The 23,484-nt window shown below is 40.2% G+C and overlaps 1 protein-coding gene across 1 annotated transcript in view; it reads left to right on the forward strand.

Annotated features, from left to right (window-relative positions):
- LOC108880837 (protein phosphatase 1 regulatory subunit 29) overlaps positions 1-23,484 on the forward strand; it is a 148,566-nt gene that overhangs the window by 32,486 nt on the left and 92,596 nt on the right. Inside the window, exon 4 of the mRNA XM_018672558.2 lies at positions 16,126-16,204. The gene's annotated coding sequence lies outside the window, so the exon portion shown is untranslated. The remainder of the gene's footprint in view (positions 1-16,125; positions 16,205-23,484) is intronic.

Genomic DNA, 23,484 nt, shown 5'->3' on the forward strand with positions numbered 1-23,484 from the left:
GTTTTCTGTTTAGCTAGCCTTTCTCCATATTGGGTTGTTGACTGTTAGAGGGGTAAAGTGATGTAGTACTCCACTTATGCAAAGTTGGGGGACGTCCATGAGACACATTTGACTTTTATTCTTTAGTATGGGTCAAACTCCAAAAACAGTGGTTCCTACATTTCCCATAATATCAATCAAAATCCAAACTTCACCACCAAGGCAAGCAAGGCAAGATTTACAAACTGTAGAAAACGTTCTCAGCCACATTCAAAATTAAACCTCTCTTGGTTTCACTGGCTGAGCAGCACTCTCTATAACAAGTAAACTGAACTCCACTTGTAAAATTTGTAATATGAATATAGCATGAATGAAAATGTATCCAATTTAATCCTGGTATAACGAGATGTCCCCTGGCTGGCAGGTGACCTTGTTTACCCAGCGAGCATGTTTCTGGCAACATGAAGGCAAACTGTATTAAATGTTTGGAGCTGTTTTTGACTTCTCTGCAACCTGAAGGCTGGTTGTTTAGGTTATGAATGCATTACATATAGACATTTTCAGTTGACCCTGTGATAGACCGCCGACCTATCCAGGGTTTACCCCGGCTCCTGCCCAATGTCAGCTGGGATTGGCTCCAGCCCCCCTGCGATCCTCAGAGGGTAAGAGGTATAGATAAGGGATGTGTGGAATTTTCAGTTGAAATGTCAATTTCAGCATTTGACTCACAGTACGATCTATTTTAACTTCCGTTCTGTGGGTGACAGTCTGCGTCCACCAAGCATTGGGTGGGGCCAAAACACTATGGAAACAAACACGTCTGGCATCAGCGTAACAGTTACCATAGCAACACAGTACTTCATTGACATGCTTCAAAAGGTCTTTGAGTCATGAGGGGGAATATGTGTGTGCATGTGTGTGCTTGTAGAAGTAAATATGTGAGTAGGGAGAGATGAGAAAGTGTGATAAAACATCATGGCAGTTTAATCCTTGTCGGCACAAATTAGATAGATGCTTCATCGCCACTTCTCCCCATGGCTTCCCATAATTCCCTCTGAACAAATCAAGAAGAGAAATAGGTTAGCAGGTGGTGGAAATGCAGTACTAGAAACAAGATGCGATCCACCATTGGAAAATGTAAAAGAGAGGCCAAAAGATGTCCCTCCTCTCCCTTATGGTTCAGGTATAATGCACCATTTACTATAGAACGGGAAAACTTGTTTATAATTAGCTGGAAGATGTCAGTTAAACTTGCATAATAGGAACCATCCAGTGAACAGTTGAACCAGTTTTCTAAATCATCATGCAGTCACTAGGATTTCTTTCTTTTACTTATTTTAACTAGGTAGAAGTCTCATTTGGTTTTAGATGACTTTTTCATAGGAGACCTGGCTAAGGCTTGGCAGCATAAAAACAGTGTTACAGCAGGAAATGCTATACAGAAAACAAACCATGATGAAAACTACCAATTCAGAATCCTGAATTTTCTAACAGAAACTGAATCCAACATGGACAAAGAGATTTAGAGACTTCTGTTATCTGTTTGTGGCAGAATGCGTACACTCAGCATATTCTGAATAGTCCCAAATCAGCTTCTCTTCCTTTCTGATCTCATGAGTGAGACCACATCCTTATCTTCTAACAGTATAGAGTAAATGAAGTGTGTGTATTTGTAGCCCTGCATACTTCTTTGATATCAGTGTGTCTTATTCTGTTTCAGCATGTACCGTACAGTTTGTCTTGCTTGTGTGTGTGTGTGTGTGTGTGTGCAAGTTTATTTTTAAGTGTGTGTGAGCCCATTATTATTCCCCTTGTGCAGCACCTGCCATATGCCTGATTACCTTCCAGTCTCCTTTGTATGTCAGGGTGACACAAACACAAACACACACACTCTTCATTCCTCTTCATTGTGTGTATGGCTTCCTTTTCAACACTCCCATCCTCTCTCCTTCATTCTCTTTTCATCCTGTATCTCACCTTGTCTTTTATCATGCTTTTTCTTATCACTTCTTACTACTCCGTCTTTTCCTCTCCTCATTTCTGTCTCAGCCTGCCTCTTGCTCTTCCTTGCTCTCTCTTGCTTTCTTTGTGTCGCTTTTTCAATTCTCACAAAAAAATCATCCTCTCTGTGACTGGAAAGAAATCTGGATGTATATGTGTAATGAGAAAGTTTAAGTCTCTCAAAGAGGATTGTACCATAGTGTGTACAGAGCTAATCTTTCAATCTTTGTGTCTCTGTCTGTGTGTGTACTGCATGTGTTTTTCAATATGCATGCATTGCATATGTTGGGGAATGTGAATCTATATTTGCATTTACTGTCATTAAGTTTTTTTTTATCTTTTGTCTGTTATCAGTCGTGTGATTTTCATTCCAGTTAGAGGAATAGAGGAGAAAGTCTAATGTAAACATCAGTGGATCACTTCCATAGAAATGTTCTCTGAACATCATTTATTATTTATTAGCTGTACTGGGATCCAGTTTAGTTATCGTGCCTGATCGTTCCTGGCAGCAGTTCTATTGCATATGGACACAAACCTCTGTCCATTCATATTCTGGGGTTATATTGAGGTCTCCTCCAAGCTGGACTTGACTGAAAATTTCTAAAGGGAGGCATCCAAAAGACATTCTAATCAGGGGCTCAAACTACTATAACAGACTTCTTTCAGTGCAAATGAGCAGCTGCACTCCACTGATCTGCTTATGGATGTCAGTACCCTTACTCTGTCCCAAATGGTGATTTCTGCCACCCTGAGAGGGAAGCTCATTTTGCACTCTTGTACCTCTGATTGTACTCTTTCAGGCATCAGCCTCATCCATCTTACCCCAGTTTGTGAGCAAAATTCTGACATACTTCACTTAGGGCAGCAGCTTATTCCCAAAACTGAAGGGAGTACCATGGACATGCTGATTGTTGATCCTGTCTACTTCATACTTGGCTGCAGACTGTCCATGTACATGCTGGAGGTCTTGGTCTGATTTTGTGCCTAACCAGAACTCCATCTCCTGACACAAACCTGCATTTCAAATTCAAACACTCTAACATGGCTAAGCAAATCTAAGTAAAGGGGTAAAGGCCTGAAAGTTTGAACAATCCACTCTAAATGCACATGGAGTAAGGTTAAAAGTTTGCCTTGAAAATGAGGTTTGAACAATTCTTTACCTTCTTCACATTCCTTCTCTTATACTCTTTCTGGCGTTTACACCTGGGCTTTCCTTGGCCTTTTAAATAACCTCAATTTCAATGAACATTGTATCCTTTACATGCATGAATATTTTAGGGAAGCAGGAGTTTGTTCCATGTCCTGCCAGGATGTTTTCTTTATGGACCCTTGCACTTCCTTGTAATCATCGCTTGTAATATTGGTTGTGAACAAACTTAAGCACACTCAGTTGTTGACCTCATTGTAAGCCAGTGTACTGTAGATAACTTCTGCTTAATGACTAAAATGTAAATATATTTCTGTTTTATCCCATCATGTGTTAAGCGTCGTTCCCTGGATTGTACGATTGTTTTAAATATGTTGTGGCATATAGTTTTACAATAGATGAAAAACAAGAGACAGAGAAACAAGAAACATGATATAATTCCTGCATCAGTTTCAGACACTTAAAAGGAAATGTCAGGCTTCTGTCAAGCAATGTCAACCCCGCTTTGCTCATGCTAGAAAACAGACAATGAATCAGACAAAAATGACTTTCTAAAGGCACTGGGATGTAAAATCAGAGGGTTACTGCATTGTTGATGTACAGGATGCTGAAAAATCGAGGATTAGCCAAACAGTCGTTTAAAAGCTAAAGATTAATGATTCAATGAGTGGCATTCCCCTTTGTTTTCCTCTCCTTTTTTCATTTAAAATGAACTTAAAACACATAGAGGGAAATTGTTATTCTACACCTTGTTTTGTTACCTGGACACATCTCCTGTGGGTGTCTCAGGTCTTTAACCATCGGACATCCTCGCTGACCTACCCAGCTGGGTGTGATCAGCTGCCTAATTGTGTCTAAGTGGCACACAAATACATAGATTCCCACTCTGGATCCTCAGGCTCTATATGGCCTTTTCAGCAGCCTCCAGAATGTTCTTGGTGGCGTTTCTGCACTGCAATGTTTTTTCTCCAAGGAGTTTGAGAGTTTGCTGTAATGAATCCTGGCAAAGCCCCAGCACCCAATTTTGAGTCGATCACAGTGGGCTTTCCAGCCATTGCTCCAGCACATTGTATCAAGATCTGGTTTCATGTTTTCTTGGAATTTCAGCTTTCTTCCTAGGTTGATTTGGAACTGCCAGTCACCAGTCTCTTCTGCTGTTTTTGCCATGTCATGTGCAGCTGCTTCTTTCAGCCATTTCTCCACTGTCTCTGCTGTGAAGGCCTTGTCCTTGTAATGGGTATCAAGGACACTTGCCAACGCCAAACACTTTGTGTCCTCTGCCTAGAAGAATCACTTTGTCAGGCTGTCAAGCATGGTCTCCCGCAAGGCTTTGATGCCTACTGAAGATGGACCCTCTTGTTGCAGCATCAGTTTCAGAACAGATACACTGGGAGTTATGCATGAGGTGGAAGACACTGAGTGGCACATTTCCAGTGTCACTTCCTCAAGTGGTCTGTCTCAATCAGGTTTGACACTCTATCCCGCTGTGCAGCAGATTGACAGCTGATATGGTCATGCTCACTGGCATACACATTTTAGTGCACGCTGCTGCTCATACATCCTCTGCAGTGTGTGTAGTGTTGAGTTCCAGTGAGTCTGAACAGCTTGGAGGATGCTATGTGTTGGGAGGCTAAGCTCTTCTTGAATTGCTCTCAGCCTTTGTTTGGCCAGTATGGAGTGGCCAAAGCGACCCACACAGCTCTCCAATGTGGCAATAATGTTTAGCACAGCTCTCTGACTGGAAAGGCCATTGGTGATTACAAGCTGTAGAGCGTGAGCCGGGCAGCTTAAGTTTGGAAGCTCATTTAGCCTCATGTCTTTCGTCTTGTTGGCTCCACCATCCCTGTGAACAAGAAGCACGCTGTCTGTGTTGATTTTCTAGCAGTCCAGCATTTCCCAAAATGTACCTTGAATGCACTATTCTGTATGTGATCCATTTGTATTATAAATATTAATAAAGACTTACCTTTTGTTTCAGGTTTATTGAGATTTTCAGTAAATACCATGATGTCAGTGAACATTTTGCAGATGTGCTCATTATCAACAGGGTTCAGCTTGCCAGATACATTAATAAACTACGATCTGAGTGGCATTACATTTCTAACAAAACATATATGCTGTTGCGAATTAATAGTACAACATTCACTTCCATGAGACGATTCAAACCTCAGAAGATCAGATCATAAAACACATCTCTGTGTTGTTCTAGAGGACACGGATGTATGACCTATTTTGTCATTTAATTTGATGGGCCTTGCTGAATAAATTCTGCCCATTTCACCAAAATCCATTGGGAATAAACACTGACATATCCATTTAGATATCAAATAAAACATGAGTCCTTTATATAATTGCTCACAATCACCAGCAGGTTGCGTAGTATGTGTTCTTGTGTATTTTCCCCCATGAGATACTTTCTTTTTCTTCAGGCATTTGCCTGCCTACTGAATTCTGTTTCTGAGTTACACCTCTGTTGTCAGTTATGTCGACTTGTGAAAAACCTAAGAACATGGTGTACTGTACCATCTTATGATACCATAGTACAGGAAATACTACAACTACAGGTACAGAGAAATTTAAAGAGGCTCCTGTAATTCTTGGTGAAGTACAAACCGTATTGCATGAGAGACAATTGCATTTGAAAACTGCGCGTAAAATAATTTTTCCTAACTTCAGTTTGAATTTACACAATTGTACAAAGCATGACACACTGTTAAAAGTGAGAAATTAGTTAATTTTCCCTTCAATCCTCCCTAAACACATCCTCTCACCAGTCTGTGGAATCAAACTGGTGCCCTTTAGAGTAACACCATCCACATAATTATTATTCTCTCCCTCGTTGTTCTCTTCCCCCTGGTATTCCTTGTTGAGCGTGTGAGCTGTTGATTCCCAAAGACTTCCAATTACCACTCGTCCAAATCAATTAAAAGTCATCTGTCGTGCCAGATAGCCAATTAGTGAGACTGGAAGCTCTGACCCTATCAAAGAGCACTGGCCCCCTAGAGTAACAGGGTCATGATGGGAAATGACTGGAGGGCCATGGAGAGGTCGCATGCCCCTGGGGCACCCAGGTTGGGTCTGGAGAATTCTCACTTCTAACAACAAGACTTGTATAGAAGGAGAGTACCCAGTTCATATTGTGTGTGTGGAAATGTGTGTGCAAAGGTCAAGACCAAAGCAGATGCACTGTAATGTCTCCCTAGGGATTTGAATGCTTGTGAAGTAAAATAATGAGTTAGATACTTTAAATGCTGGTATGTTGATGTGATTTTCATCCTCTAAAAAGTAGTCTACACAAACGTGTGGTGTGTTTGTGTGTATGGTTATCTGCATCAGCACATCAGTGTTTTGGATGTAATGATTAAAAAAGATTACTGCAAAATTGGCACGGAGTCAAAACCAAAAAGACTACAGTTTTGAAATTGAACGAGAAACCTATCAAAACTTACACAGCTGCTAAAAACTTAAAATTCAACTAACTATTCTGTATTCATCTGTGGTTAGAGCATAGGTGTATGTGTGTGTATGTTCTTGCATTTCTGTTTTTGTGAGGACAGTTCTGAGAGTGAGTGAGTGAGTGAGTGTGAGGACATTTTAGACAGTTCTTGCTGCTTGTAAGGGCAGTTTTGGTGTCTGTTTTCATTTAGATACTCCATTCCTAGAAAATAAACTCAATTCTCAACTGAAACTGTTTTATTTAATCAGCTTTGAATATTATTTGTCAATAAATGTATACTTGTGTTTGAATTAGATCCAAGATCATTTGGAAGTGAGTCAGTTTTCTGTGTGTAGTGTGCCCATTATGGGAGTGCATCACATGTAGAAAGAATTTTTTAGCTCCTATTTACATCAGCAATCGCTGCCTGCTCATCTTTTTTTTCTCCTCAGTCTGTCTTTCTGCCACTGTAATGAGTTTTTAAAACAAACTTTTGAACGCTCGCCTGAGATTATTTTCAAATCTCAGCCCATCTTTTGAATTCTTCTCATTCGCTGCTGTCTCATTTTCATATATTTTACTTTATCTCTTTATCCCTCCCTCTCTCTCTTTCTCCTTCTGCCTCTCTGCCTCTTTTTCTTCTACATCTCTGTGTCTTCTTATCACTTTGTTCAAAGAAATGATTTTTGTTAAATAAGTTTTGTTACCAGGCAACAAGGCCACTGCATGTGGCTATACTGCATGCTGGTGTTCACAGCAAGTGCGTGCACATGTGTTTGGATGTGTTTATGAGTCATGGCTCATGAATTGTGTTTTGTTAGAGTTTGAACACATGTATCAAGACTGTTCATGTATGAAGCTTGTGTTTGTGAGTGTATGTGTGTGTTTAGATGCTGATGTTGTGATGTTGTTAGGACTTGTGTTGCCCCACTGACAGCCCGGCAGAGCTAATGACTTAGAGAGATGAAAGACTAACTGTGCTTCTCTGGACTGCAGGGGGGACAGAGATTAGACTGATTTTCACACAACTAATGGAACTGTGTCTACTAGCTATAGTGAATGAGGGAAAAATTGTGTGTGTGTGTGTGTGTGTGTGTGTGTGTGTGTGAGAGAGAGAGAGAGAGCGAGAGAGAGAAAGAAGGTAAATGTGTAAAGCAGGAAGAGACAAGAGATGAAAGAGACAGTGAGAACTTAATAACAAGATAGATGTAATTTTGTCTTAACAGCGCTGAAAAATTGCAATTTAGATTTTAGTGGTGTTCGGGTGTGCTTTTGTACTTCCATCTTTGGGAGGTTTGCTTTGTGAATTTTTAAGGCGTTTGCACACCAATTCTGTTATATTTGTCCCTTAGTGTTCATGAATGAATTTGGGATTAATGTGAGCTTTCTTAAGTTCATTCATTTGTTTGTTCCCTCAGGCAATATCAGTGTAGCTGTGTGTCAGTATACTGCAAGCTGCTTATCAGGATCAGCTGGGCTAGAGTTACAGCATTTGTAGTAATGGGCTTTTGACATCAGAAAGTAGATCTTGAAGGGAATCTGCGTCTACACTGTTGGCTTGAGAAAATTATTAGATAAAAATGGAATCACTTCTGGGTAAGGACTACAATTTCCTCTGGCATTTTTTAACAAAAAAAAAAAAAAAAATGGAAGACATCTGACTTTGAAGAAATGGACTTGGTGTACAACCTCATTTAGACCTTGAGAGTTAGGAGATTTTATGAAGTGACAGCATTTTGTCAAGCACTCAGTTCTTCAAAGAGCTATTTACGTGTTCAGACTTTATGGATTAATCTTAGAATTAGCTGTAAGTTTAGGGTGAGGGTTGGGAGATGGTAGTCATGCTAATTCATGTTAGAGATAGGGACTAGGGAATGTGATATTTTAATAAGAGTCCTCACAAGTGCATGCACGTGTAATGCTATTATGGGGACAACCTTGTTCACATAGCCACATTATTGGCATCCACCTCCCACCTGGGGATGGTTAAAAACTGCTCCCCATAAGGCTAGCTATTTATTTTAGGGTTGTTATTTGGTTTTTTGGATAAGGTTAGATTTTGGTTCAGCGGAGAGTTGGGGTTCAGGTTAGGCATGTAGTTATGTTGGTTAAGGGTTACGGAAATTGAACTTTGTAAGGTACATGTGCATGTGTGGCCTCTTTTTATGGGGACAGAAACCTGTTCACATATGCACCATCATTCTTCACAAGGTCAAACACTGAATTCAGAGTCAAGACTGGATGGATAAGAGTTTTAGACACAAGGCTATGGGCGAGGTTAAGCATGTGATGATTAAGGGTTTTGGTCATGGGGCTTTAGGTGATGCATTATGTATATGAGAGTCCTTCTAAGTATTGCATAAATGTAGTGACATGCACATATGAAGTAATGACTCCAGAAATGAAACTGAACAACAGTGAAATGAAAAACATTGAGAAACTTAGAGTGAGAGCAGAGGCACCTCTGCTGTTTATAAATGAGCAGATTTAACTGAATATTGAGCGTGTAAATTCAGGTGTGTGTGTGTCTATGTGTGAACGTCATTATATTTCCCACCTTTAGCTGCTGTCTCTTGACTTGGTTAAGAGACCAAAGCAACAAAGATAAATTGCTGATCCCAAACTGGCAATGAAGTACAGACATTAAAAGAGAAGACAGGGAAACTATTTCTTTCACCCTCTCTCTCGCTGCTTTTTCCCATTCTCTTCTCGTCCATCATTCTGTTCCTTCATCTCAGTCTCCATACCTCCCATCATGTTTATTTTCCTGTCTTCTCCACCCTACAGTTCATGATATATTCTCTTAGTCGCTTTATTTCCCTTCTTGTCCTCTACCAATCATTTTGCCATCCTTTCATTCTTATTTTTCACCTTTCTTTTGCCTCTTTTGCCTCCCATTTCTTCTCATGTTTCCTCCATCCCCTTTTCCCCTTTCTTTCCATCCCTTGTTTTCCCTTTCCAGCATAGCTGTTACTCTTCTCAGCCTCACTCCTCCTCCCCTCCCTCCTCTTGTAGCATATGGCCCGAGGTCTCCCAGCTGGCTCCCTCTGGACAGAGAGTCGTGTTAGTCGTGTTCTGTACTGAAGGTAAAGGAGTGGAAGAAAAACGAAGGGAGGAAGTCTGGGCTACAGAGAGCCATTTCAGTCACGACTGGAGAGGGGATGGGGTGAGAAGAGGGCGGGGGGAGACAAAAGGAGGTGGAGGCTTACTGAACGACGTTGCTGGAAAAAGAGAGATGGCAGGAGAGGAGCGTAGAGATGGTATAGAAGGATTGGAGACATGAAGTGCTGGAGAGGAAATGGAGGAAGAGAAGAGATTAAAGGAAGGAGAGATGAACAGAAGGTGTAGAACACTTAAAGATGCAAGAAGTAGAGATAGACAAAAAGAGGAGACGAGGCAGAAGAAAGAAGTGAAGTGGGTAGTGGAGATGAAAGGAGTAAAGATATAAAGGAGGGCAAGAGTATGAATAGGTGATACATAGAATTTAGGCGGATAGATTGAGTTGGACAGGTTGTGGGATATTACAGAGCCACGACCACATGCTGGTTTCAATTGTCATGCTGTGTATTGATCTGCCCATCAACAATGGTTTCACTGGGTCACTGGTTCCCATTACATCTAACAGATCCCATCAACATCTGTACAAAATGTTCCTTGCATCTCACTCGTATACGCTGCCCTCACCCTTGCTCAATCACACGCTCAGTTTACGGTTTAGAGCCAAATTACTCATCCACAGTCTACATGTGGGCCTTATTAACCCAGAGGTCATCCACTTGGAAGGCGTGGGATGATCTGTGTCATCATCTTACACAGTGTGGTATACACATCCAACAGACTGTTGAATTTTTATTGGAAGTGGTTTGAGGGTTTCATCCTCAAACCAAAGTTGTTATTGATTTTCCTTATACAATATGAGTTCTAAAGTGTGTAATGTATGATGTGGCATATTTGCCCCATCTTTGGTTTTTACCCTCCATTACCCAGGTAATGCTGTTATTCATTTATTTATACAGGCTCTATTTAAAATGTCCTTAAAGTCATACTACAGCCACTAAATGGATTTTAAGATGAGGCTGAGGTGAGGGCAGGTTTTTTTCAGTCACATATATTTTATTGTTCTCTCTGTGTTGTGCCTTAGTAATGTCTATTTCACTGTCATCTCTTTTGATGGTATTTTATTCTATGCCATTCTACTGTATTCAGTGCTTTTGAACAGAACATTCTACTTTTTTAGCCTGTGCTCACTTTTTCACATCTCTCGACTCCCTAAACTCTGTTGTGGCGTCATTTGCTGACTATTTTTTTGCACATCACCAAAGCTTTGCTACCATTAATTACAGAGAGCATAATCAAAGTGTTTATGAGGCCAAGGTGTCGGTGGTTCTGCTGATCCAGGCAGTGACAGATGGTGGCGGGTTAAAAAGTCAGTTTGCATCTCGCAGCAGCCAGCTCGCCATTTTTTTTTTTTTTTTATAGACTTTCCATCTGAAAATGGCTGCCATTACACAGTACATCACGGGCCAATTCACCCAAAGCGCCAAAGACATCTGTTCCTACAAAGGAACACATATTGCTGCTGTCCTGGGCAAACCACCTAGCTGAAAGGTTTTGGGTGGCAGAGTTAAGATGTGGGATTGTAACTGGTGTGGCTGGTTGGAGAAATGTAGCTCGACAGCTGGGAATCACTAAAATGTCCTAAAAAGAGGTGCTGAAACCCAGCTACTCCTAAGAAGCTGCACAGTATAAGCATGTTTACACAACAGATGTTAATTAACATTGGAAAAAATAAAGACATTTTGGCCTACACGTTGCGTAATTGATGTGTTGGCTGTGAGCTCTGGTCTGATACAAGTAATAAGCTCTTTATTAATACTGGCAATATTGGTGATATGTTCATGATGCTGCTAAGACAAGGCATTTACTAACCACAATGAAAAAATATCTGATTTAGAGAATTTTGATTCCTCACTTTGGTGTGTTGTTAGATAAATGTAATAATCACTGCGTCACTGAGTCAAGTTAAATAAATGTTGTTAAATAATGTTTGTTTAGCGCCAACTCATAACTAAAGGGCACTTTTCAAATGGAGCAGGTCGAGTCTGTTTTCATTGTAATATTATTTACAGAGCAGAAATGTATTCAAATATATGGATTCTCCATTTACAGATGATGTATGAAGTGTCTTTTTAACAATGTAGCCTCCTGTTTTTAAGCAAATATTATTGAAATCAGATTTCTGGTGAGCTGCTTTGGGTTATTCTGCAATTGGCCACCTATTGTTCAGTTTATGTGTGTATTTGTCAGCTTGGTGATACTTGGTGGTTGTCACTGACCTTTGACCTGCCTGTGAATAGCTTTCCAATGGTTCTAATTGATGTGAGACAACAAACAGAAGGTACATCGTTTATAGCCTGAGAAACCTTTCTTTGGTTTCTTAGCTGCTTTTAATTTAGTTCACCTGGGATGGCAGGTGTATACCAGCCCCTGATTAGATGTGATAATGAAACCAGCAGGGCTCCTGGAGTCCTGAGGTCCAAGATGAACATCTTTTGGCCAAGCGTTGTGAAGGTAATGAGGATAGAGACACAAAATAATGTAGAAAGACAGAAAAGACAAAAGAGACGTGCAAAGAGCGTTGGTCAGTTCTTAAATTTATCAGGCTCTAATTTACAGATAAATATTTCAACAAGATTTAAACATTATTGTCAAGGTTTCAAATACCCATTCAGAAAGAGTAATATTGGAAATGTTTTGCTAAAAAAGGCCATAACTTTGGCAAATTATGGTTCCTCTGGAGCCCCAGCATGCTTGAATTCCTTGCTTATCTGGCTCAGTAATCCCAGTAATTACTCTCACTTTGGACTGTTTTGAACCTTGCTATTTCTATTCATTCATTCTATTCAACGTTCAGCACCAGTGCAGGAAGTAATGTCTCTGTTGTGTAGCAAAGCAGGAAGTTAGGGTGTGAAGGTGGTGAGGTACATGTGTCACATCTGACTTTAATGTGAGAGACCTGACTGTCCACAATCTACTGTCCACACTCCTTAACCAAATGTTTAAGATGCCCAACCTTAACCAAAGTGCTTTTGTTGCCTAACTATAACCGCAGACAGGACTCTGCATGTGAACCGCAGTCACTGGTGTGACAGTCATACTCTTGATCCACCTCAGACCACCTGCTGAAATTAATCAAGTTGTACTTCATTCATTCATTCAAAAAAAATTCTTTTGAGCATAATCCAGTGAGCAGTCAAGTTTCCTAGAAAATTTACTTGCTATTGCAGTTTAGTTGTATAGAAATGCAATTTCTAGAACAGGGCTGGGATGAAGAATTAGGCAGTGATCAAGAGAGGACAAGAACAAAGATGTTTACTTGTGTTCTTGGTACTGCATGTTTTGCTCTATTTATGCTTCAAACACAAATTATCTTAATGCTTCTAAAATTGAATCAAAATGAGATCAAGAGAGGCAGAAAGACAGATAGAGATAGAGCAGAATAGGGAGATGATATCAAACAGAAAGAAGAGAAGGAAGAGGACTGAGGTGATCTGATCAGACTCTCAGACAACGCACGATTCCATATTGACTTTAGTTTAATCCTTATATTAATCATCTGTTAATGTTTGGTTGACATAGGTTCTTTCTTTTCAGGCCATATAAGTACAGCAGAAATTAAATGAATTAAATCCAGTGCACATTCAAAACACACACACACACACACACACACACACACACACGCGCAAAGGCACATTCATGCAGATTGAAATTATACTTAACAAAGACCCAAGTCATTATTTCTGCATTTTAATCTTTTTTTTTTTTTTTTGAATTGTACCTCTCATCAAACATCAAATTCAGCTGAACAAACTGTATTGATCGAAACTGAATTGACGGTGAGACAGAGGAAGGGAGAGAGGGTGCTGTGAGAGCCAAGATGGTGTGAAGGGGAGACTGGTGGAGAGACAGTAAATTGGCAAGAAACAGAATTGTGAGGAGAGAAGTGATAAAAGCTGAGCTGGAAAGATGTTTAATGAGAGGGAGATGAGTGAGAGACATTGAGGAGCACAGGCGTGAGAGAGAGAGAGAGATGATGATGGCAGAGGGATAGGTGGAGAGAAAGCTGTTCTGTCAGATATGATCAAAAGAGTCTTTATGTGAAGGGTTTGAAGGGAGAGTCACGCTGCAAGACACAACATCTCTCACAGCAAAGGGAGAAAGCAAAACGGAGGGAACGAGAAAAATCAGTAAAACACAACTTTAAGAATGGGTCCTCGCTCGGCCTGCTTCTCTGATTGTTACCCTCTAATCTCTGTCACCCATCTCATCGCTTTCTCTTTTCCTGTGTCTCCTTTTTAGTTTCTCTGGCTTTCTCTCACTGTCACCATCTTTCCCCATCTCAGTCTCAGAAGATTTTTTTTTTCCATCCGTAGCCAACCAACCTGCACTGCTCCCCTCTGCAGGGAGATAAAAATTAATTCCAAGTCCCATTAGAAAAACAAGCTTTTGGATGGTAATCAAGATAAATCCGGGCTGGGGCGACGCTATCAGCGGAGGATCTTGATTGTTCACTGAGCACTTAGGAGCCAGGAGAGTGTTTGAAAATAGAGATGAGGCGCTCCCAAACTTCTTATCTTGTTTCTGTGTGAAAAGTGGAAGGAAGCATCCACCTGTGATGATGGTTGGGGATTACAGGGCCAGAATCCTAATGGGACAAATTACACAGGCGAGTGATAAGAAGGCTTACTGATACTGGAGCGCTCCAAGTCATGTTGGAAGAAAAAATAGTCCATCAGAAAAGTTCTGATCCCAGTTTGCTTTATTTGGTCCAAACCAGAGAGGAAAGGTCTTCAGTACACTAAATACATGCTTAACTTACCCTTCTTTTTGAAGATGAGCTGCTTTAAGGAGAACCACAATTTTCAGTTTTGATGTAGCTATGACAACCACCCCAGTCAGCTTTAATTTGGCAATTTGAAGGTCAGAAAATGGCTAGACATCTAAGCTAAGAACATTAAGTACCCTAAATATCTAACCTTAATGTCTCTTTGCCCTCAAATAACCAAATCAGTGCCTACAGGGATGTAATAAACATATGCTAATCACTCCCTGTTGGCACATGAAGCATTTTGCTTTCCTGCTACTCAACCCACCAGTTCAGGTTGGCACAAACAGTGTATGTCACTTCATGTGTAGAATTAAGATTGATAGACTGAAAACTCAGCCCACAGTCCCGTCACTGTGCTGGTCTGGTTTTCTGGAGAATAGCCATTAAAACAAGGCCTGTAAACAAAGGTCATATGGACTCACAAGTCAGTCATTTATTGGGTAGAGGTTTGTTAACCTGTCATCCTGCCTGCTTTGACATTTTCGCAGTGAGGGGGAGTCAAACTCAATCTGATTCCATTTCTTGTAACTCAAGCTAAGCATGATTGACTTACAAGCACAGTTCGCCAGGATTTTAATACCAGCAATGAACACAGGAGGAAACAGATGACAATCAGCAGCAGTCCAGATTTTAGTTTACCCTCAGTTGACTTTGCTGTTATAGGCTTTCCGAGCACAAGGAATTGCTTGCTATCTGATGTCAGCTTTAATTTATTTTTATCCAAAATACCCTGTCTTTTGTGTCACTAAGCTGCATTTGATGAGAAACATGAACAATATGTAGCATTGTTTTCAGATTGTATCTTCATCTGCCCAGATGAACAGTACTAAAGGGGTAAAGGCATGATTAAGGCAACCATAGCTTTCTGTCATTTGCTAATGAGCAGATGTACTGGAGTTGAGAGGAAAGACAGGTTGTTATTTCTTTCCATATACTAGCTTAAAGTTTGCCAGCTAGTATTCAACAGTTTTTGAATACTCGGCAGCTGGGCAGTGGTCCAAAGTACAGTAATAAAGCTGCTCAATTTACTGACTTATGCCTCCGTGTATTTGTCATTCCAAATAAACAGCTAGTGTTGCTTGCATAAACATTATTACACAACACTGGGTACAGTGGTGGACTTTTCCTCAGAGAGAGAAATCAACTGATCAACTTCACTTCACTTTCAGAACTAGCAACTTTCAAAAATAAAAAGTTATCAATCAATGATAAAGTGGCAGACTGGATATTTTTATGTAAATCTTTTACAGTATTAATTTCATTTGGGTAATTGAGTTGTTTTGTAAACAGGAAGTTGGACCATGACTGATGGGAGTTTTAGGACTTATAGTCTTAAAGCCATTTCTCTGGCCAGCTTTTTTAGCTGTCTCCTCAGATAACCCCAAACAGAGGATGGCTGACAGTCAACCATCCATCTTCCTTTTGTACATCTGCAGTCCTCCTCCCTTCCAATCTATGAAGAAGGGAGAAAACGTACATCATTGTGCAGTATGTGAACATAAAGTCTAAAGTCAAACTTTTAAGTTCTTATTTTTGTGATGAATGCACAGCCTGCTCTTTTGTGAACAGTCTCCCACTATTTATGTCCAAACTCAAGAGCCATTTATTCAGCACTGCCTGTAATCTGTTTTCACTCCCACCTCACCAACTCTTATTTTCTCTTTTTTGCTGCAGGTGGTCAGCACTTGCTTTGCTGGTGATCAGGCCAAGACTTACCAAATACTGTCAAACCCAGGTGCTTGTGTGCACACAGGTAAACACATACACACACGTTCATGTATACCAACTCTATTTGTTTTACATTCCTTGCCTCTATAGGATTAAACAGGTAGCTCACGCTAGAACGCAACCAAAGACAAAAAACAAACAAAAAAGGACTATTACAGGCAAAATATTTGCTGGATAATTTGGATAACACTCTGAATTCCCTTAATGTAACTTTGGCCTGCTGCCTGGGTCTGTAATTATACCACTTATTGTGAGAGCTCCTGCTGAGTTCAGTTTAGCTGAAGAAGATGCAGTTATTAAAGAGGCATTAGGTCAACCTTGACATCTTTTGGCAGTCAGTACTGCAACAACAGCAGCTCTTTCTTCACTGGTCTTTTTGAGGTGGTGGCCTGACACTAGCTAATTGGCCTTAGCTGACTCCATAATATGCAGGGTCTGATCCATACATGGAAGCCATGCCAAGCCTGAGTTGCGATTGTGGTTGCCATGCCAAATGATGTGTGCCACACATGATGTGTGCCATTCCAGCAAATCCAGAAGGCAAATGATCAGGAGCTCATAATAAGCCGGGAGTCCTTTTTCCAAAACAGAGTATAAAACAATGATGTTTGAAAGTCAGATATTTATCAAGCTGGCAAGGTAGTCACTGATTCCTGGAATTAATCAGCCAACCTATCAGACCCCCACAGATACAGTATGTGCTGTGTGCTGTGGGGGAGTAACAATTTTGCTAATATCCAGGGGTTAAAGTGGGATTTGGGCAGTGAGGTGTATAATTATCCAAAGCAAATGTAGTGATACTACAGAGCATCATCATCCCTCAGTTTATATTGATGAAAACAGCCTGCTATGTACCAAACCAAATAAGATCATTACACTACATAAGAAATGCTCAGTTGTGCAGTACTCTCACCACATTTCTGATGACATAAAGTGGTTGATAAACTCTATACTTTAAATACAGTATATTTAAATAACAACACTGGTCTCATTTTGGCTACAAATACAATGTCAGTGAACATTTTGCAAAACGTCTTGATTTGCACATTGCTGTGTCGACCAAAGACATCTGTCCAAGTAATGCTGTCATCCAGCCACACATTAAGTTTACAAGTATGTTATTGAGCAGCTATCAGTGGTAGCTAATTTTGCTGGTCGAAGTGCTGACTACTAGTTCCAGAAACAGAAGCTTACATAAGTAGGTGTGAGTTCAGCTACTGTAGCCAGCTGAACCCTAACCCTTCCTGAATCACATGACCATTTATGTGACCATTTTTATTTGTCAAATTCACAAACAACTGGTGCTTTTCATGATAATGTCTGTTTAAAACATTGTATTTGAAATTATATTGTGTTAATGTGCTTTACTCATTTTATATATAGTCATCTGTAGTCATTTTTTTCGGTACTCAGTAGTCCAGGACTCAGACTCGACTTGGACTTGAGCACTGATGACTTGGACTCAAGTACTGACTGCATTCAGACTCTGAAGTTGGAGATGCAGACTCAGACTTGTTTTGCAATAATAATTTGGCATAAGAAATTGATAGCTTTATTCATACTGTAACATTATTCAATATTGTGCAAAGGCAGGCGTGTGTTTTCGCCAGCCTACATGTGGATTCATGTACACACTCTCAGTAACAGTTAATGTTAGACTTAACTTTCATGACTCAGACTTAAGATAAGATTTATTTATTTTATTTATATTTATTAGTCCCACAATGGGCAAACTTACCTGGACTCAGGTAATGGGGACTTGATTCTGACTCTTCTTTGCTGACCCGGACGTGAACACTGGGGACTTGAGACTTGACCAGGACTCAAAGTTTAGTGACTCAGTTACAACACCGCTTTCTCATTGTTAAGCAAATGGACAAATGGAGGAAATTACACTTCACAGTGTAATGGAAATCATTTATATCATTGAGACTACATTGGAAATGTAGTGAAAGCAGCATATTAGCAGCAGCTTCAGTCCTCCCTCAGTGTCAATACTTATGCATGCAAAATGGAACCAAATAGACCTGAAGGGTAAAAATGTGCCTCAGGTCATGGCTATGCAGTGAAGAGCTGGTGAAACTTAAGGTCTTATGTGGGCTGTATAGATAGCTATATTCTAACACTTTCAGTGCAAACTAAACTGATGGTCAGATCTTAAATCCATTAATTGTTCATTTGAACAATGAGTGAAGTTTTTGGTTCGGTTTAAACAGGGGTGTTCTGGCCTTTACTGCTTTTGGAAACTTGAGGTTTTCCTCAGTCCCCCTAGTATGTCGTTCATTCATCTGTTCTCTCTCTAATTTATAGCCTCTCTCAGCCCTTCACTCTTCTCTGTTCCACTCTCTTGATCAACCCCTCCTTCACTGCTGCCATACTTTCCATACTCCATCCTTTATTCCATCTTTTTCACTTGCCTATGAATTTTTGCCCTCCCCAAGACCATCACTCTGTCTCACCCACGCACTGTCTTAACTGTCTCCTCCTGTTTTCTAACTTGTTTTGTCTGACAGACTTTTCCTCTCACTCTATCTTTGTAGTTTTGCCTTTCTCTCGCCCTATCTGTGTCTCTTACCCTCTCCCTCGATAGTGTTTGAAGTGTAAATGTATCCAACAGGACTCCTTGGCTAATGAAGTATTTGGGGGGAGGCGGTGCCTTAATCTCAGCTGCTGAGACAAAAAGAGATGGAGAGGGGAAGAAAAACATGAAGCAGAATGATGGAGCAGTAGTTAGAGAAATAGTAAAAGCAAAGCCAGTCTGAGCTTGATGAGAGGGCAGAGGGAAAACAGGTGGAAGACCAGAAGGTGTGTGTGTGTGTGTGAGAAAAGATGTGTTTTAGATAATAAAATAAAAATAAAGGAAACAACAACAGACATCTAATATTTACATCAAACAAAGGACGTCACCTCAGAAATGGACTACTGAGGTGTCTTGTTTTAAAATTCATGATAGTTTCAGTCTGTTTTGAAGATGTCCTTTTCACCCATGTCCCCGCATACCTTACAATACCAAGTCTTCATTATAGATCTGCATCACATCAAGATTTGTTTTATAGCCACTAATCAAAGAATAAGAAAGGACATTAAAAAAAAAGTAAATATATTTTATAGTACATTTATTACATTTAATGATGATTAGATTCCATTCCACTGAAGAGAAATTCGGTAGTTCATGTAAAATTGGCAAAATGATCAAAAAACATTCTGTTGTGAAATGCTTTTTGAAAATTCCTAAATTGGATCGACCACAAAACACAAAGGGAAAAGGAGGGGAGCTGTTAAATCCAGAAAAGCGGGAAAATCCACTTAATATGTGCAGAAATACAGACAGATGAAAAAGAACAGAAGACGACTTGGACTAGCAGCAACTCTGGATTGCAACATGTTTCAAACTTGGTGTGCTTCCTTGGCACCATCTAGACTTTTATACTAATGTGTTCAGCTAAAACAGAAAATAAAATGCAATAGTGGGATGCTTACACAACTGGTAAAGTGGGTTGAAAGTGTGTTCACCATCTATGTGAAAATCAACAATAGACAGAACTATATACCAATAATTTTAGTATTCAAGGTTAAACAGCCAATTATAGTCCAATACGAAACTCAAATAGTGTCATTTGAAAACGTGAAAGCTCCAGTGCACATTTTCAGTGAAGAGACATTGTAGGGAATCAAGGCAAACTGGGGGAGGAGGAGTGAGGAGACGCAATTGGGACTGAAGCTTTCCCAATGTACAGGGAAATGAAAAAAAGGGCCGAGAGAGATCGGAGAGACTGATGAGAGAGTGAAGGAAGGGAAGAGATGGGCAATCAAAAAGCTGACAGACCTTGTTTAATAATGAAACCAGCCCTCATGGAACGACTGGGTGAGAGAGGAGATAGAGAGATGGTGGGCAGAGGTAAAAGTTTCCATCGGAGGAGGTATGAGAGCGTCATTTAAAAGGGAACAGTTGTGATTCAAATGACATAACTATGAAATGTTAAGGCTAATCAGTTAGTAACTTGTTTGAATCTACCAGTATATCAACTGGTCTTAGCATGAATAGATTACGCACTATACTGTTGAACAGTGCATCACAGCAGTGCAACTAATATAGTTTTTCTCCAAACTCATCTCCATTTAAAAGAAATACAAATAAAGTAGCTGTGACAATTGCTGAAGTAGATTTTTATAATGTAGCTTCTACTTTATTTTATTAACTATATACTGCCTAATAAAATGCCAATTTGTGCAAAATGACTTTTACCACAAAAAGGTTTTAGCCTGTTTTAACATTGAACCATTAAGTACCTTACTTCCATTTACTGAATTTGCTCCGGACTGTAACAGTTACTAGAATAGTATTTCTCATCAGATAAACATACAGTAGCTTTAATTTTGTAATTGACCATTAGAGAGACTGTCCAGGAAATAGAAGTAGAAGTTCAACTACTGCTCAGCTGAGGTGTAACATTACAGCATGGGATGGAGGCAGATGAAAGGATAAAGGAGTGAGAAAAGATAGTGAGGGGGCTGACTGTCTTTCCTGTCCTCCCTGTCATTGTTGGGGAAAATTTATACAGTCTATAGTGTGTAACCTCTGAACCAAACGGAGGAGAGAAGGGAGGATAGATGGAGATTAGAGAGGAGGAAGATGAAGGAGAAGCAACAAAAAGAGGGTACAGGAGGAGAGACAGTGGAGAAAAGTCAAGAAAGAGCAGAGCCGTGAAAGATTCGTGGCCGCAATGAGGCGTGAAGCCACGATAGAGCAGAGGGGGAGGGGGAGAGAGAGAGAGAAGCAGAGAGAGGCTGAGGATGACTTGAAAGAGTCAGAGATAGAGAACAAACGTGAGGGACACAGAGAGCGAGGCAGAAGGGATAAAAGGATGAGAAGCGAGCGGAGGAGCGAGAAGCGAGGGGGATTGAGGAGAGTGTGTGAAGTCAAAAAGCTGCTGAAAAGTGTTGCAAAGTTACATAACTCGACCCTACTCCTCTCCTAACAGGGGGATTGTAGAAAATTGGGCATATTAACAGTGTGTTCACACCTACTGCTGGGAGGAAGATAAAATATTTTTTAAGGCTCATGTTGTGCAGGAATAGTCAGATTGGATTTTTCTGTGCACTGCCTCAGCAAGAGCACCATTGCCACTGCATGGGAAAATGGAAAATTAGGAAACTACCTCCTATAAAGCAGAGAAAATGTTGAGGATAAGTGATTTTATCAGATTGAATTTTCCAGTAAAACCAAATAATGCCAATAAAAACACAGAACATCTGAGAGTTTAAGAGGAAGCGCCAGCTTGGATACAACCATTCATATAATCAATAGCGTCTCTCAGAGGCGTGTTTTATTAAAGCTTACCATATGTTTTCACTCTTATACTGTTAATCAGATCACCATGCCTGAGATACAGAGGGCACAGACACAATTAGTGTATCTTTTACTAGATGGCTCAGAGCTGTCGTCTGTGCTGTTAGTACATTGTCTGTGTAAATCAAATCAACACACAAAAGGTCCAGCAGTCAAATCCATTTGAAAGACAGGAGGCAAAAATTTGCACCCACCACTTGGTTACAGCAGAAAGTCAGACACAAAATGTACCTTGTTTCACAGAAGGCATTTTGACGTATTGGATTGGATTCCTTTGGTACTGGTTCACTTTCAGACCGTCATGGTTTACTTGGACACTTGAATAAAGCAGATCAATTCCTAATGTATTATAATTCGTATGACAAGTCAACCTGTATGTCTGTAAAAACTGACTATGTGGGGCATGCTGATCATAGCTAGCATCATTTGTGGCAACATAGATACAAAGAGGAAAATCCTGTTGATGCTGCTCATTCATAATTTCTTCCATTTTGCTCGGCAATTTCAATCTACAATTGGTGTAGCATATTCCCCAATGCTAATGTTTGATGTGAACATTAACTGAAGCTCCTGGCCTATATCTACATGCTCTTATGTATTCCACTACCAGTACATGATTGGCTGATTGGATAATCACTCAAATAAGCAGGTGTACAGGTGCCACAGACTACATCATCCAAAATGAGCATACAGTTGAATCAACATCTCTCTAACACATTTCCAACAGGAACTCAACATTATAGCCCTCATAAAGGAGGATTTATTGCAGGACTGTTGTATTAGATTTAGCCAAGTGTTCCTAACAAACTGACAAGTGAGTGTACATTACCACCAGTCTTCTGCAAAAATAGAAACAGTGTGTCACTGAGACTGAATGTTTACACTGTAAAATTCCTAAAGATTCCCACTCATAGTTTGGTGTTTCCACTCTAATACATACCATACTGCACATAGCGGCATTCACTGGATAATAGTAGTAGTACAGTAGTATCTCCTAGGTGGATAAAAAGATGTAGGTCCAAAACATCTAATATATATACACATATATATATATATATGAAAAATGTTCCCTGCCTTTAGACTCCCAGACACCCAGTCTCACTTTAGTTGAAGTGGTGCTCATGAAGCTTGGTGAGGCGTCATACTTGGAATATAAACACATTGTGGTAACTACCCTAATCAGAGCCTGAGATGCAATAAAAACAATTTACAAAACACTGAGTGAGTTGAATACTTTATGTGACAGTGGGCTAGTTAAGGACATCAGAATAAATTGAATGTAATGTTTTGATGTTTGTCTGATTATATCATAAGAAAAGATTATAGTTCTCAAATGGCCTGCGTGTAATTCATCATAATGGGCTTAAAGTATGCAGGCTGTTTGTTGTGTGAGTATCTCTCTGTGTGTGTGCATGTGTGTGGGTATGGGTGTTGATAGCAAAGCAGAAAAGACAGTTGTGTACGCCACCATGCCTCAGTAGACATTTACTAGATTGGTGGAAAGTGGCCTTTGTGTGTGTAACTGTGTGAGTGTGTGTTTTGTGTGGGCTGTTGTTTATGTGATGTGCCAACATGTGACTGCAGCTGTTAGTGAAACATTGCGAGGAAGTCGCTGCTGTGAAATTTGTCACTGTGGGGAGGTTCATTAAGTTCTTTCTCCCTCTTCTTCCTCCCCTTCCCTGCTCCCTCCCCTCATGCATATATGTTGCACACTCCCACATACAATATGGCTACATATGTCTTCCTAATATATGTGTATGCATTCCAAGTATTGATAGCAGTCCTTATTAACATGCATTGCATACACTGCTGTTATTTGTGATGCAGTTGCCACAGCTTGCTTGCTTTTGTTATTCATGTTATCTCTTCTATACAAGTTGTTCATCTGGAGAGGACTTGAGGCAGGAAATGCCCGCCCCCTGTTCTCTATAAGAGCCTCTGTGCCTCTCTGTAGC

Source organism: Lates calcarifer, linkage group LG5, assembly GCF_001640805.2.
Source record: "Lates calcarifer isolate ASB-BC8 linkage group LG5, TLL_Latcal_v3, whole genome shotgun sequence".
NCBI classification, from domain to species: Eukaryota; Metazoa; Chordata; class Actinopteri; family Centropomidae; genus Lates; species Lates calcarifer.